This window comes from Triticum urartu, chromosome 4 (assembly GCF_003073215.2).
Source record: "Triticum urartu cultivar G1812 chromosome 4, Tu2.1, whole genome shotgun sequence".
Lineage (NCBI taxonomy): Eukaryota > Viridiplantae > Streptophyta > Magnoliopsida > Poales > Poaceae > Triticum > Triticum urartu.
In genome coordinates, this window is record NC_053025.1 from 90,735,192 (window position 1) to 90,750,776 (window position 15,585).

Here is a 15,585-nt window from a genome sequence, read left to right on the forward strand (position 1 = left end):
AAATCGAAGCTCTTCACTTGTACTTTCAATTTGGATCTTTTCTCTTGAGTTTTACCCTTGCATCTATTGCTTGAGTGCTTATGTATGTTATTGTTTGTTTGTGATAGAGTTTCCAGAATGCGAAGCATGCTACTACGAGTCACTAGGGTTTTCAGATCATCAACAAGGCAAGTAACACTTTGATCATAGCCCTTTATTACCCAGTTTTTATGCATTAGTTTCAATCCTCAAACACTGCATGGTTAGGACCTGATTAACATGTGGGTTTTGGGAAGTAGATGTTGAGGTAGTCCCTATTGCCCTTTTCATTCAAACCTCGGGGTTTGGATTGAGTGATTCATGACATTTGTGAGAATTGTTATGAACTAAGGGTTTATTTAAGGTGGCTACTTTAACACACATCTGGGTGGATTGGCTGAGGCACCCTGGAGTACCCAGTGGTTGTCTAGGCACCTAGAGCAATCCAGCACTGTCTTGGGATATCCCGGAGTACCCGTGTGATTATCCTATGGTTTGCCACCCAGGCTCAAAGGGATCATAAAATTATTCATGCTGGAAACTTCCTGTGCAGCCACAAACCATTATGGGCTCTGGCATAGTTGAGTAAGTTGCGGGAAACCTTTCCATGATGGGCTAGCAGATGTAGGGGATTGTAGGTGTACCGGCCTATCTATCGGTTAAGGGGACCTCTTCGGAAAGACTGTGTCTCGGCCTTCCGTTTCTTAAACATCATGCAGTGTGAGAAATACAACGGAGGAGATCGAGTCTTGTGGGGAAAAGTGCGCAAACCTCTGCAGAGTGTACAAACTAATCATGGTTAGCCGTGTCCCCGGTTATGGACATCTTGAGTATCTGGTGCTTGAATTATTGATTTGATCTCATCAATTTACTTAATTAAATTGTTGGGTGATAACTAATTTAATTTGGGATTAAGTTGGAGGAACCTTCTCAATGTTTTCAACAAACTTTGTAGATAAATAAAATATATTCCTTTGTTGTAGGGAAAAACTAGCTTTATGCAAATGCTAAACATAGATCCTCCATTAGCCAAATATGCATATAGATTATAGATGTTACTTGTTCATTGTTTTATAGTGTTATCTTGCCAGCATATTCCATGTGCTGACCTACACAGGCTGCAACGTATTATGTTGCAGTTTTCAGACGAAGAGTAAGGTGCGCTAGGTCGTTGTCATGCACTCAGCTATGCCGTTGGAGTTGATGGACTCATTTACCTCTGAAGCTTCCGTTGTTATCTTATTTAGATGGCCTTCAGCCATATTATTGTAATAAGCTCTCTTTTGAGACATTCGATCTAATAAGTGTGTGATTGAAATATGTTATAAATCCCTCAAGTACTGTGTGTGACAGCATTACCGATCCAGGGATGACACTTATACACAGAGATTTGACCGTCTGAGGTCGGATCGCTACAAGATGGTATCAGAGCACACGCTGATTGTAGGACGCGGCCACTAAGATGAGCCATAGGACCCTCTTCTCTACTCATTTCTGACTCTTCTCTATTTTCTACTCTATAGATGGCGGACCCAAGGAATAAGTTTGCTCAACCGGATGAAGATACATGATACGTCCCCAACGTATCTATAATTTTTGATTGTTCCATGCTATTATATTATCAACCTTGGATGTTTTATATGCATTTATATGCTATTTTATATGATTTTTGGGACTAACCTATTAACCTAGAGCCCAGTGCCAGTTTCTGTTTTTTCGTTGTTTTTGAGTTTTACAGAAAAGGAAAATCAAACGGAGTCCAGTTGACCTGAAACTTCACGGAACTTATTTTTGGACCAGAAGAAGGCCATCGAGTAAAAGAGTTGGGCCAGAAGAGTCTCGGGCTGCCCACGAGGGTGGGGGCGCGCCCACCCCCTGGGCGCGCCTCCCTACCTCGTGGACAGCCGAAGACCCCCTGACTTGTTCTCGACGCCAAAACCTCTTATGTATACTGAAACTTCTAGAAAGAAACCTAGATCGGGAGTTCCGCCGCCGCAAGCCTCTGTAGCCACCGAAAACCAATCTAGACCCGTTCCGGTACCCTGCCGGAGGGGGGAATCCCTCTCCGGTGGCCATCTTCATCATCCCGGCGCTCTCCATGACGAGAAGGGAGTAGTTCACCCTCGGGGCTGAGGGTATGTATCAGTAGCTATGTGTTTGATCTCTCTCTCTCTCTCTCGTGTTCTTGATTCGGCACGATCTTGATGTATCGCGAGCTTTGCTATTATAGTTGGATCTTATGATGTTTCTCCCCCTCTACTCTCTTGTGATGGATTGAGTTTTCCCTTTGAAGTTATCTTGTCGGATTGAGTCTTTAAGGATTTGAGAACACTTGATGTATGTCTTACATGTGCTTATCTGTGGTGACAATGGGATATTACGTGATCCACTTGATGTATGTTTTGGTGATCAACTTGCGAGTTCCGTGACCTCGTGAACTCATGCATAGGGGTTGGCACACGTTTTCGTCTTGACTCTCCGGTAGAAACTTTGGGGCACTCTTTGAAGTTCTTTGTGTTGGTTGAATAGATGAATCTGAGATTGTGTGATGCATATCGTATAATCATACCCATGGATACTTGAGTTGACATTGGAGTATCTACGTGACATTAGGGTTTTGGTTGATTTGTGTCTTAAGGTATTATTCTAGTACGAACTCTATGATAGATTAAACGGAAAGAATAGCTTCGTGTTATTTTACTACGGACTCTTGAATAGATCGATCAGAAAGAATAACTTTGAGGTGGTTTCGTACCCTACCATAATCTCTTCGTTTGTTCTTTGCTATTAGTGACTTTGGAGTGACTCTTTGTTGCATGTTGAGGGATAGTTATATGATCCAATTATGTTATTATTGTTGAGAGAACTTGCACTAGTGAAAGTATGAACCCTAGACCTTGTTTCAATGCATTGCAATACCGTTTACGCTCACTTTTATCATTAGTTACCTTGCTGTTTTTATATTTTCAGATTACAAAAACCTATATCTACCATCCATATTGCACGTGTATCACCATCTCTTCGCCGAACTAGTGCACCTATACAATTTACCATTGTATTGAGTGTGTTGGGGACACAAGAGACTCTTTGTTATTTGGTTGCAGGGTTGCTTGAAGAGACCATCTTCATCCTACGCCTCCCACGGATTGATAAACCTTAGGTCATCCACTTGAGGGAAATTTGCTACCGTCCTACAAACCTCTGCACTTGGAGGCCCAACAACGTCTACCAGAAGAAGGTTGTGTAGTAGACATCAAGCTCTTTTCTGGCGCCGTTGCCGGGGAGGTTAGCGCTTGAAGGTATATCTTTAGATCTTGCATTCGAATCTTTTACTTTCTTGTTTTATCACTAGTTTAGTTCATAAAAGAAAATCATAAAAATGGAACTGAGGATACCTCATATTCTTCATCTTTTTAATGTCCTTCATGAAAATAAGGATTCCGATAATTGTGCCAAAGTGTTAGAATAAGAATGCATTAGAATGTTTGGCACTAAATATTTGAATGATGAGCATGATTGCAATGTTGTTAGTATGAATTCCTTGAATATCCATGGTACTAATGATGATTGCACTAGTCATGATGAAAATGTCTCTTATAAGCATGCCAATTTTTGTGGAGTGCATAGAGTTTGCAAGTACACACCAAATAGGGAAGATAGATTTTGCAAGAGGCATAAGTATTTAGAAACTAAATGGTTGCAAGAAAGGCTAGACGTTTGTGCTGAAAATTTAAATTTTCTTAGCCATCCTTGTGAAATTTGCAATGAACGTGGACATTTAAATATCCAATGCAAATTCTTTCATGATCTAATCGTGTCCAAAAATTATGATGACTTGATTTCCCTTGCGCATCAGAATGAACTTAGTTTGCTTCTGGGTTATGAAGAAATGAAACGTATAACTAAGGATATTCCAGAATTTGCCCTTGATAAAGTTCTTGATTTTTATCTAGAGGAAATTTATATGTATTGTGCGGTGAATTGCATTGAAAATCCTTATATTACCAATTACATAAAGACAAGAAAACAAATAGAAGATGAAGAGAATACTAATGAAAGGGAAGAGACTTCCCAATATCCTCCTAGTATTTCTTATGATGAATCAGGTAATGAGGAAGAGCTTTCTATCCAACCAATCTCATTAATAAGGAGCTCCAAAAAGAGGGTTAAACCCACACATGATGCGAAGAAGCAAAAGAAAAGACGTAGAAGCAAAGGTAAAAAGGTATCCCTCCCAAATGATGTTGCTCCTATTACTCATTGCGATGATGATAATTGCTATACTATTGGTGCTATCCATACTATTAATGATGAGAGTGATTATGCTTATGATATGAAAAGGCCCAAGCTTGGGGATGCTATGTTTGATGAGAATGACATGTTTGACAATTTATTTTCTGCAATTAATGTTTGTCCCAAGCTTGGGGATGCTACGTCTCATGAACATGATATATTTAACCTCCCAAGTTTCGATATGCAAATTTATTATGATGATAGCATGCCTCCTATTTATGATGATTATATTGATGAAAGTGGGTTTGGAAGAGTGTCAACTTTAGGAAGTAATGATCCCACTATTTTGGAGGGTGTTGAATCTTATTGTGACAATTATGAAAGTGGATTTGGAGAGGTCATGACTTTATTTAGTAATGATTCCACTATCTTGGAAGAGGTTTCAATCGATTATGATGAGAACAAAGTTGCTACTTATGATAATTATTGTGATGATACTAATGATATAAAAAGTAGAGATGATTATATTTATAAAACTTGTCATGATTATGATTACCATTTTTCTTAACATTACTCATTTAATGTGGAAACAATTTATAGTATTTGAGTTCTTATGATACTCTCACTATTCCGAATGAGAAGAATTTTGCTTATGTGGAGAGTAGTAAATTTTCTATGCTTGTAGATCATGAAAAGAATGCTTTATGTGATGGTTATATTGTTGAATTCATACATGATGCTACTGAAAATTATTATGAGGGAGGAATATATGCTTGTAGGAATTGCAATAATATCAAGTTTCCTCTCTATGTGCTTAAAGTTTTGAAGTTTTGCTTGCTTTACCTTCCTATGCAAGTTGATTCTTGTTCCCACACGTTGTTTGCTCACAAAATCCCTATGCATAGGAAGTGGGTTAGGCTTAAATGTGGTAGTCATATTCTTCATGATGCTCTCTTTATGTTTCAATTCTTATCTTTTATGTGAGCATCATTAAAATCATCATGCCTAGCTAGGGGAGTGAAACGATAGCGCTTGTTGGGAGGCAATGCTACCTCTTGAGCACTGTGTTGGTTTTCCCCGAAGAGGAAGTGCATTGAATACTATGAGAAGTTTGATACTTGATGATTGTTTTGAGATATGAAGATGGTGATATTAGATTCATGCTAGTTGAGTAATTGTGAATTTGAGAAATACTTGTGTTGAGGTTTGCAAGTCCCGTAGCATGCACGTATGGTAACCGTTGTGTGACAAATTTGAAGCATGAGGTGTTTCTTTGATTGCCTTCCTTATGAGTGGCGGTCGGGGACGAGCGATGGTCTTTTCCTACCAATCTATCCCCCTAGAACCATGCGCGTTGTCGGTGTCAAAACCGGCGGATCTCGGGTAGGGGATCCCAAACTGTGCGTCTAGGCCGGATGGTAACAGGAGGCAGGGAACACGAAGTTTTACCCAGGTTTGGGCCCTCTTGATGGAGGTAAAACCCTACGTCCTGCTTGATTAATATTGATGATATGGGTAGTACAAGAGTAGATCTACCACGAGATTGGAGAGGCTAAACCCTAGAAGCTAGCCTATGGTATGATTGTATGTTGTGATTGTTGTCCTACGGACTAAAACCCTTCGGTTTATATAGACACCGGAGAGGGTTAGGGTTACACAAGGTCGGTTACAAAGGAGGAGATATCCATATACGTATTGCCTAGCTTGCCTTCCACGTCAAGTAGAGTCCCATCTGGACACGAGACGAAGTCTTCAATCTTGTATCTTCATAGTCTAACAGTCCGGCCAACGGAGATAGTCCGGCTGTCCGGAGACCCCCTAATCCAGGACTCCCTCAGCAGCCCCTGAACCAGGCTTCAATGACGATGAGTTCGGTGCGTAGTATTGTCTTCGGCATTGCAAGGCGGGTTCCTTCTTCGAATACATCACAGAAGAATTTGAATACGAGGATAGTGTCCAACCCTGCAAAATAAGTTCCACATTCCACCGCAGAGAGAATAATTTTCCCGCAGATCTAATTTGCTGGCTTGTTTTGGCAGCATGCCGTTATGTCATGGCTCGGTGATTATTCGAACCGTTTCTTTTAACCAGCTCCACACATAACGCGAGGCGGTTTCTTGACACGTCTTGTCAAAGCAGAGATCGTGTTCCCCTAATTACGGGATTCTCATTACTGCGGTCGTGGGTAACCCAACCATGTCTAGGACTCCTAGATTATAGGCAAGTCCCAAACGGCTACGGAGAGGACGCTTGATATTCTCCCTCTTTATAAGGGGACAAGGTTTTCGCTTTTTCCCTCTCGTGCTCAATCGAACCCTTCCCCCGCCTCGAGTTCTAACACCCAAAGCCCAGGTTAGGTACTCTGGATCTTCAACCATGTCCGGATCCAGCCTTCAAGGCCAATGGACGCCCTCCTCCGTTACGGAAGAGGACATTAAGAAGTTGAGGGAGGCCAGATATCTGACCGCCGATGTTTCGCATCGGCTGCCTGCTCGAGAGCAGATCATCCCTACTCCCGAACCCAACGAGAACGTTGTGTTCGTCTCCCACTTCCTCCGAGGTCTAGGCCTCACTCTGTATCCTTTCGTCAGGGACTTGATGTTCTATTACGGGCTAGATTTCCACGATCTAGCTCCGGACTCTTTTCTCCATATCACGACATTTATTGTCGTGTGTGAGGCCTTCCTCCGCGTTACCCCTCACTTCGGCCTGTGGCTCAAGACCTTTGAAGTAAAGCTGAAGATGATCGAGGGGCAACATGCAGCGTGCGGAGGTGCATCAATAGGCAAGATGGCAGGAGCTCCATGGCCGAAAGGTTTCTTTCCAGAGGTGTCCGAATTATGGCAACGGGAGTGGTTTTACGTCACGGCCCCCAGAAGTGCCAAGTGGGCGGCTGCCCTCACTTTCCGCTCGGGCCCCCCACCACAACTGATGTCATGGATTAGCAGGGGTCTGAGCTGGGGTCCAGCCAAGGACGTGCCTATTCTGCAAAGCCGCATCCGAGATCTCTTCGAGGGAGATTTTAATTTGGTTGCGGTAGTACAAGTTATGCTGGTTCGTCAAGTCCAGCCTTGCAAACGCCGGCCCTTCGCTTGTGGGAGTTCAACCCAGAGGGACCACGTGCCATTCAAAGTTTCCTCGGCCTGACGCACGAGGAGATGTACAAGTTATTCTTCGGACTTCAAGTAGAATGTCCGGATATTACCGAGGACGCGGGCCTAAGCAGTAACCGCGCCGCCGAACAAGTAAGAAACCCTCTAGCCGAACACACTGTCTTTTATTCGAAGTTATTTCTGAAAGTTCACTTTTTTGACCAGGACTGGCTAACAAAGGCGAAGATGATTCGGTATTTGGCCCCCCTCCCTGAGGGTTTGGATAATCCGGTATTGGAAAAGATGCTCGAGGCGCTCCTTGCCCGGAGCCCTTGAAGGAAGATACCGGGGGGGGGGGGATAATACGGGCGGACGTGGGCCCCCATCGCCGCCCGTTCCAACCGAGGGAACGAGCGTTTCCATGAAGGAGGACAACTGGGGGAGGAAAAGGACTGCTTTCGAGGATCCGGAAGCCGAAGCCTCCAAACGTGAGAAGAAGTCTCCCACGGAGGGTCCTGCCTCGGGGGGTGCTTTTGCCGCACAAAGTCCGCGGGGGGATCAGCCCTCCAACAAGTCGTAAGTGATCCAAAGTATTTTAATAGTAAAGGTATGCTATCTTTTTTCTCTGAGAAAATAACCACCGCATATATCTTGCAGTTCGGGCCTTAGCCCCTCTCAAATGAGCTCGTCTTCTGGGGATCTTCTTCCAGAGATGATGGAGAGCGAAACGCCTCCCCCGGACTCCTCCGCTCCAGAAGCGGGCGACCCCGAAGTGTCGTCACGGAGGGCCTCTCTGGATCCGGTGAGGCCAGAAGATAATCCCGTAGACCCCCGAAGTCCCCAGTGTCCGGCTCCCGAAGAGAGCATACAAAAGAGTCCGGCACCGTCTGGTGTGCGGTCGGACGTTCTGAGGGAGTTGGTGGGGCGAGCGGCCATCTCATAAGAACACCGTATGCTGATGGGTACGGTGATGGAGAGAATCTCGTCCGCTGAAAGCGGATTACATGAAGCCTTTATGAGTCTACTAACGGGCTTTGAGGTACGTGAGATAATATTTGATAGTACTGCACATGTTAGGTGTGCCCTGTGTAGATAGTAGCCCCTGAGACTCTGGTTGTCGTCGAGAACGGCGGCGAACAGAGGATCATATTCCCAGGCAATAACCAGACTACCCCTATGTGCAGGTGGTGGAAGCTCCGGTGGCTAGCCGGACTAGTGAGTTTGCCAAATTAAAATGGCAACTGGATGCGGCAGACGCCGACATCGAGCTTGTTAACAAGAGGCTTGACGAGGCACATGGTAAGTGTTATTATCTGGTGAATGCCACATAGTAAGAGTAGCATAATGCCAGTATCTTTAATATGTTGTGACTGCAGATGGAGCTGCCACCGTGGAAGCCTTGCGGGCGGAACTTGCCCGAGCCAAGGAACAAGCGAGGATTAGTAATGCGGCTGCTTTGAAGGCGGCCGAAGAGTTGAAAGCCGAGAAGGCCGCACATTGCGAGAGCCAGGAGAAGATGGCCAAGATGGCCGTAGAATTAAAAGACACTTCCGACCGTTGCCTGGTCCTTGAGAAAGAAAACCGAGCGAAGGCAACGAACCTTGAGAAGGCCGCGGCGGCGGACAAAGACACCCGTTCTGCTATGAGAGCGAAGAAGGAGGAGCTGCGGGAAGCCGGGGATATTGCGGCTGGGAAACACTTCATGTTACGGAGGAAGTTCGGAGGTCCACGGTATGCCCCTCTGGATCGGCTATGGAGTTCAGCAGATGCGTATAAGGATTTGGCAGCGAGCGCTGCCGATGCGGCCAAGTACTTCCAAGGTCAGACAGATCGTGAAGTGGACAAGCTGTTCTGGACGCAATTCCACGTTCTAGAGCGTCTGCTTTCATTGACTGACTAGCTAGCCGAATGGGCCGAACTAAATAGGTTGTCCGGACTCGCCATGAGGTCTGTTGTGGATCAGCTATGGCCGGAAAGGCCAAAGCCGAACAGCTATTTCAGCTTAGTGCAGCAGTTCCTTGATGCGGTGCCGCGCATCAATGCTATGAAGAGGTCGGCGTGCATAGAAGGCTCGCGGATGGCCCTTGCCCGTGTTAAAGCATACTGGGCGGAGATGGACGCTACCACTGTTGCGGCGCAGGGTTCGGCCATAGGCCAGGTGGCTGCCGAGCACTATTTTGAGGAGGTTCTCGAGGGTGCTCATTTGATAGAGGCCCAGTGCTCGAAAAATATTATGTTTGAGTGATATGTATTCTCATTGTAAGCACAATGCTTTTATGAATTTTTATAAGGTTATTTTTATACTTTTGCCTGAAAGTAGTATGATGCCTCCTGTGCGGCCGTTTATGTATACCTGTGTATAACCTGAAAGATTGCAGCCGTCGGCTTCAACCCCCACGCATAGAATGCGGGGGTGCTCGCAAAAAACGCGTGTTCACACTTAACCCAACGTCTTGGTCCTATTAAGGAGGTGATAGCATAGCGAGCGAGGCAACCGGACTATAATGCTTTAACACTTTCACTTAGCCATAGGAGTTTGACAGTGGGGCTACTAGATAGCCCCCGGTGGCTCCGCACCCTCCCGATCGTGGGGTCCGTACATGCTTGGCCAAAAAACAAACCTTCGTTAAGGCGGAGGAATTCTAACATTCTGATAGGTCACCGAGTGGTTGACCAGTCTCACGCTATATCATGACAGTCAGTTTTCGGCTTTATCTACTTAGGTGCTCGCCCGGATGAACCAGGGCACAATCGCAGTAGTTCTCCTGGTGCTACCTTAGCCGGTAAAGCGGAACGTAAGGCACCAAAACACAGGAGCCGGGCAAACCCAACATTTGACCAAAGACAATGATTCGGAGCTGATGCATATAAGGCCAAACTCGCGACGCCGAACACTCCCTAAGGTATTCGGTCTTTATGGTATAGACCGGGCCTAAATAGTGCCCTTCGTAAGAAGCCCCTTTTGTCTAGGTACGTGAATTATTCTGACGTGGCCACATGCCAAGACGTCAGCATCCTTCTCAACTGTGCTGAGAATTCGGTGGATATGTATCAACAAGAGACAGTAAAAAATGTTTACGCAGGGTCTTAATCTAAAAAGAATCCTTGGAGCGGGCCCCTGCTGCACGTCTGCGCCTGTGTCTCCATTGTGCCGTATCCTGGACGGGTGTAGCACGATGATCATCTGTAAAAGAGAGGAACTTAGGTGAAGAAGTTGTTGTGCAAAAGGATAGTTTTTAAAGGAACCAAGTATAATTCAAGATGAGTAAAAATTGCCACTTCTCTGCGCGCGTTGAGCCCCTTGTATAGGGGTGTGACCATTGATCCGGTATGAATTACATATACCTGTGCCAGACTCGTCTAACCGTGTCCGAGGTCTTGACAACCTGTTAGATGCTTTAGTTGGTGAGGCCGTTTTTAGTGTGCGGCTGCCAAGGCAGCCGCACTCTCTTCGGCGCGCAAAGATTGCTTAATACTTCCATTTACTGTAATGATGCCACGTGGTTCGGGCATCTTGAGTGTGAGGGAAGCGTAGTGTGGTATTGCATTAAAGCGAGCGAAAGCTTCGCGTCAGAGTAGTGCTTGATAGCCACTTTGGAACGGAGCGATGTGGAAGGTTAAATGTTCGCTACGGAAGTTATCGGGGGAGCCGAATATAACTTTTAGTAGCAGGGAGCCCGTGCAATGAGCCCCTGGGCCTGACGTTACTCCTTTAAAGGTAGTATTGCTATGGCAAATTTTTGTTGGGTCTATCCCCATTTCGCGGATTGTATCCTGATATATCAGGTTTAGACTGCTACCACCGTCCATGAGGACTCGTGTGAAGTGATATCCGTCAATTATTGGGTCTAATACCAGGGCAGCCCATCCTGCACGCCGTATACTTGCTGAGTAATCACGATGGTCGAAAGTGATCGGTTGAGACGACCAGTGGCAGGACTCCGCGGTGATAGTTCCTTGGGCATATAGTTCTGGGAGTGCCGTTTTGTTTCTTCCCTTGATCACGTGTAACGCGTTTACTCTTTTGACTTCTGGTGGAAATTTCTTTTGTTCCCCAGTGTTTTGCTTGAGAGGCTCATCCTCGTCCTCGCTTGGTGTATCCTCCCCTTTGTGTACGGCGTTGAGCTTACCGGACTGCTTGAAGACCCAACATTCTCTGTGGGTATGATTAGGAGGTTTATCAGGGGTGCTATGGATCTGACATATTTGGTCCAGAATTTTGTTTAGGCTGGACAGTTCGCCTGTGGCGCCTTTAGAGGGCGGCTTTTGCTGACCTGGCCGAGAGCTTTTGAATCCGGCGTTTACTGTCGTGCTCTTCGTGCTGTCTTCTTTGTTCCAGCGTTTGTTACTGCTGTTGCGTCGTGATTTCCCGTTTCCATCTCTAGCTTCAGATGTACTGGGGTCGCTGGTGCTGCATCTGGCTAGCCAGCTGTCCTCACCCGCGCAAAAGCGGGTCATGAGGCTTGTTAATGCTTCCATTGTTCTCAGCTTTTCTTGGCCGAGGTGTCTGGCGAGCCATTCGTCACAGACGCTATGCTTAAAAGCTGCCAGGGCTTCGGCGTCCGGACAATCGATAATTTGGTTCTTTTTAGTAAGAAACCTGTTCCAAAGTTTTCGGGCTGACTCTCCGGGCTGTTGAGTTATATGGCTCAAATCGTCCGCGTCCGGAGGTCGGACATAAGTTCCTTGAAAATTTGCCCGAAAAGCGTCTTCGAGTTCTTCCCAGCTTCCTATGGAGTTTTCGGGGAGGCCTTTAAGCTAGTGATGAGCTGGCCCTTTGAGCTTGAGGGGTAGGTACTTGATGGCGTGGAGATCATCTCCTCGAGCCATATGGATATGGAGGATATAATCCTCAATCCAGACCCCAGGGTCTGTTGTTCCATCGTATGCCTCTATGTTTATGGGTTTGAATCCCTCTGGAAATTCATGGTCCAGCACCTCATCGGTGAAACATAGGGGGTGTGCAGCACCCCTGTATCTGGGTGTACCACGTTGTTCAGATGTTTGTTGTGTTACGTTGTATGCTGGGGCGCGCTTGCGTGGTCCATAGATGGATCTGGTTGCGCCGTCCTTTTGGTGCGAGCCCTCGCGTGGATCGCGTATTGGCTTGTGAGTGGCGTTGTTTGCTGCTCGATGTTGGCCGTGAGGTCGTCTATCCGGCTAGGTGGCTGTTTTGATTTTTGGTTGTGGGGGGTCTGAAGCCTCCTCATCGAATTGAGGTAGCAACTTCCGCTTTGGGTAGCTCTTGGTGGGGCGATTGTCGCCGTACCTCGCTGCTGTGTTGAGTACTTTACTCCATCTGATTTGGAGTGTGTCTTGCGCAGCCTTGAGCTTTTGCTTCTGCTTTTTCAGACTCCTCGCGGTGGCAACAAGCCTTTGACGGGCATTCTGCTGCTCCGGGTGCCTGTCCGGCGTTATGTCGTCCGGACTATTATCTTTGACAGAATTGGTTTGTTCGGTTTGATTCTCCGTATTGCCGTGGTCCGGCAGTGGTTCGCCCTGCTCCAACGCTGGGTCTGTATGATCGTTATTTCTGCCGAGGCGGGATTTGGGGCGGCGCTTGCGCCGCCGCTTTGACTGCTTCTCGAGGGAACAAGCCTTCGGTGCGTCCTTTCGTTCCTCGTCGTCGTCTTCTTTTGGTGTGTCCACCATGCATACGTCATATGATGAAGTGGACGTCCAACTCCCTGTAGACGGTGGTTCCTCTTCGCCTCCCGCATCGTCATCCATACCGTCGATGTCTTTGGAGTCGAAGTCGAGCATGTCGGTTGAATCATCGATAGTGGCTATTAAGTGGGTGGTGGGTGAGCGTCGAATTTCTTCGTCGTCCGAATCCCAATCCTGTTGGCCATAATCCGGCCAGGGCTCTCCTGACAAAGAGAGAGACCTTAGTGAATTCAGAATGTCGTCGAAGGGTGAGTGCTGAAAGATATTCGCGGCAGTGAATTCCATGATCGGTGCCCAATCGGATTTGATTGGCGGAGGCGCCGGCGATTCGGAGTCAGAAAAAGAGTCCGACACCTTGGAGTCACGGGTTGCGCAGAGGATTATGCCGGTGTTCGGCTCGATCGCCGTTGAGACTGCAGCCCCTGAGGCGGTGTCTAACCACCCGTCCTCGATTGGCGCAGTTGGCCCCGAACTAAAGGTCGGAGCTGACGCGGGCGCGGCTTCTGGGGTACTGTTCGGCGGCAGAGCTAGGTCATACCCATCGCGACAGTGCGGCGTGCCCGGCTATGGCTCGAATCCGTCGAAGATCAAGTCTCCGCGGATGTCAGCCGTGTAGTTCAAACTTCCAAATCTGACCTGATGGCCAGGGGCATAGCTTTCAATCTGCTCTAGATGTCCAAGCAATTCAGCCCGCAGTGCAAAGCCGCCGAATACGAAGATCTGTCTGGGGAGAAAAGTCTCACCCTGGACCGCATCGCTATCGATTATAGTAGGAGCCATCAAGCCTAATGGCGACGACACAGAGGAACTCTCAATGAAAGCACCAATGTCATGTCGGTGTCAAAACCGGCGGATCTCGGGTAGGGGGTCCCGAACTGTGCGTCGAGGCCGGATGGTAACAGGAGGCAAGGGACACGAAGTTTTACCCAGGTTCGGGCCCTCTGATGGAGGTAAAACCCTACGTCCTGCTTGATTAATATTGATGATATGGGTAGTACAAGAGTAGATCTACCACGAGATCGAGAGGCTAAACCCTAGAAGCTAGCCTATGGTATGATTGTATGTTTGTGTTGTGTTGTCCTACGGACTAAAACCCTTCGGTTTATATAGACACCGGAGAGGGTTAGGGTTACACAAGGTCGGTTACAAAGGAGGAGATATCCATATACATATTGCCTAGCTTGCCTTCCACGCCAAGTAGAGTCCCATCCGGACACGAGACGAAGTCTTCAGTCTTGTATCTTCATAGTCTAACAGTCCGGCCAATGGAGATAGTCCGGCTGTCCGGAGACCCCCTAATCCAGGACTCCCTCACGCGTAGTGCTTGGTTTTTTAATGACTTGTAGATTTTTGCAATAAGTATGTGAGTTCTTTATGACTAATGTTGAGTCCATGGGTTATACGCACTCTCACCCTTCCATCATTGCTAGCCCCTTCGGTACCGTGCATTGCCCTTTCTCACCTCGAGAGTTGGTGCAAACTTCGACGGTGCATCCAAACCCCGTGATATGATACGCTCTGTCACACATAAACATCCTTATATCTTCCTCAAAACAGCCACCATACCTGCCTATTATGGCATTTCCATAGCCATTCCGAGATATATTGCCATGCAACTTTCCACCGTTCTGTTCATCATGACACACATCATCATTGTCATATTGCCTTGCATGATCATGTAGTTGACATCGTATTTGTGGCAAAGCCACCATGCATAATTTATCATTCATGCCACTCTTGATTCATTGCCCTTCCCGAAGACCTCCCTGAGATCCCCCTGACTTGTTCTCGACGCCAACACCTCTTATATATACAGAAACCTCCAGAAAATAACCAAGATCGGGAGTTCCGCCGTCAGAAGCCTCCGTAGCCACCGAAAACCAATCTAGACCCGTTTCGGCACCCTGCCGGGGGGGGGGGGATCCCTCTCCGGTGGCCATCTTCATCATCCCGGTGCTCTCCATGACGAGGAGGGAGTAGTTCTCCCTAGAGGCTGAGGGTATGTACTAGTAGCTATGTGTTTGATCTCTCTCTCTCTCTCTCTCTCGTGTTCTTGATTCGGAACGATCTTGATGTATCGCGAGCTTTGCTATTATAGTTGGATCTTATGATGTTTCTCCCCCTCTAATCTCTTATGATGAATTGAGTTTTCCCTTTGAAGTTTGATAGGTCTCCAATGTATCTATAATTTTTTATTGTTCCATGCTATTATATATTCTATTTTGGATGTTAATGGGCTTTATTTTACACTTTTATATTATTTTTGGTACTAACCTACTAACCCAAGGCCCAATGCAAATTGCTATTCTTTTGCCTATTTCAGTGTTTCGCAGAAAAGGAATATCAAACGGAATCCAAACGGAATGGAACCTTCAGGAGAGTTATTTTTGGAACAAACGTGATCCACAGGACTTGGAGTGGACGTCAAGAAACAACCGAGGAGGCCACGAGGCAGGGAGGCGCGCCTGCCCCCTGGGCGCGCCCCCACCCTCGTGGGCCCCTCGTGGCTCTCCCAACCGACTTCCCTCGCCTATATATACTCATATATCCTGAAAACATCCAGGAGCACCAAGAA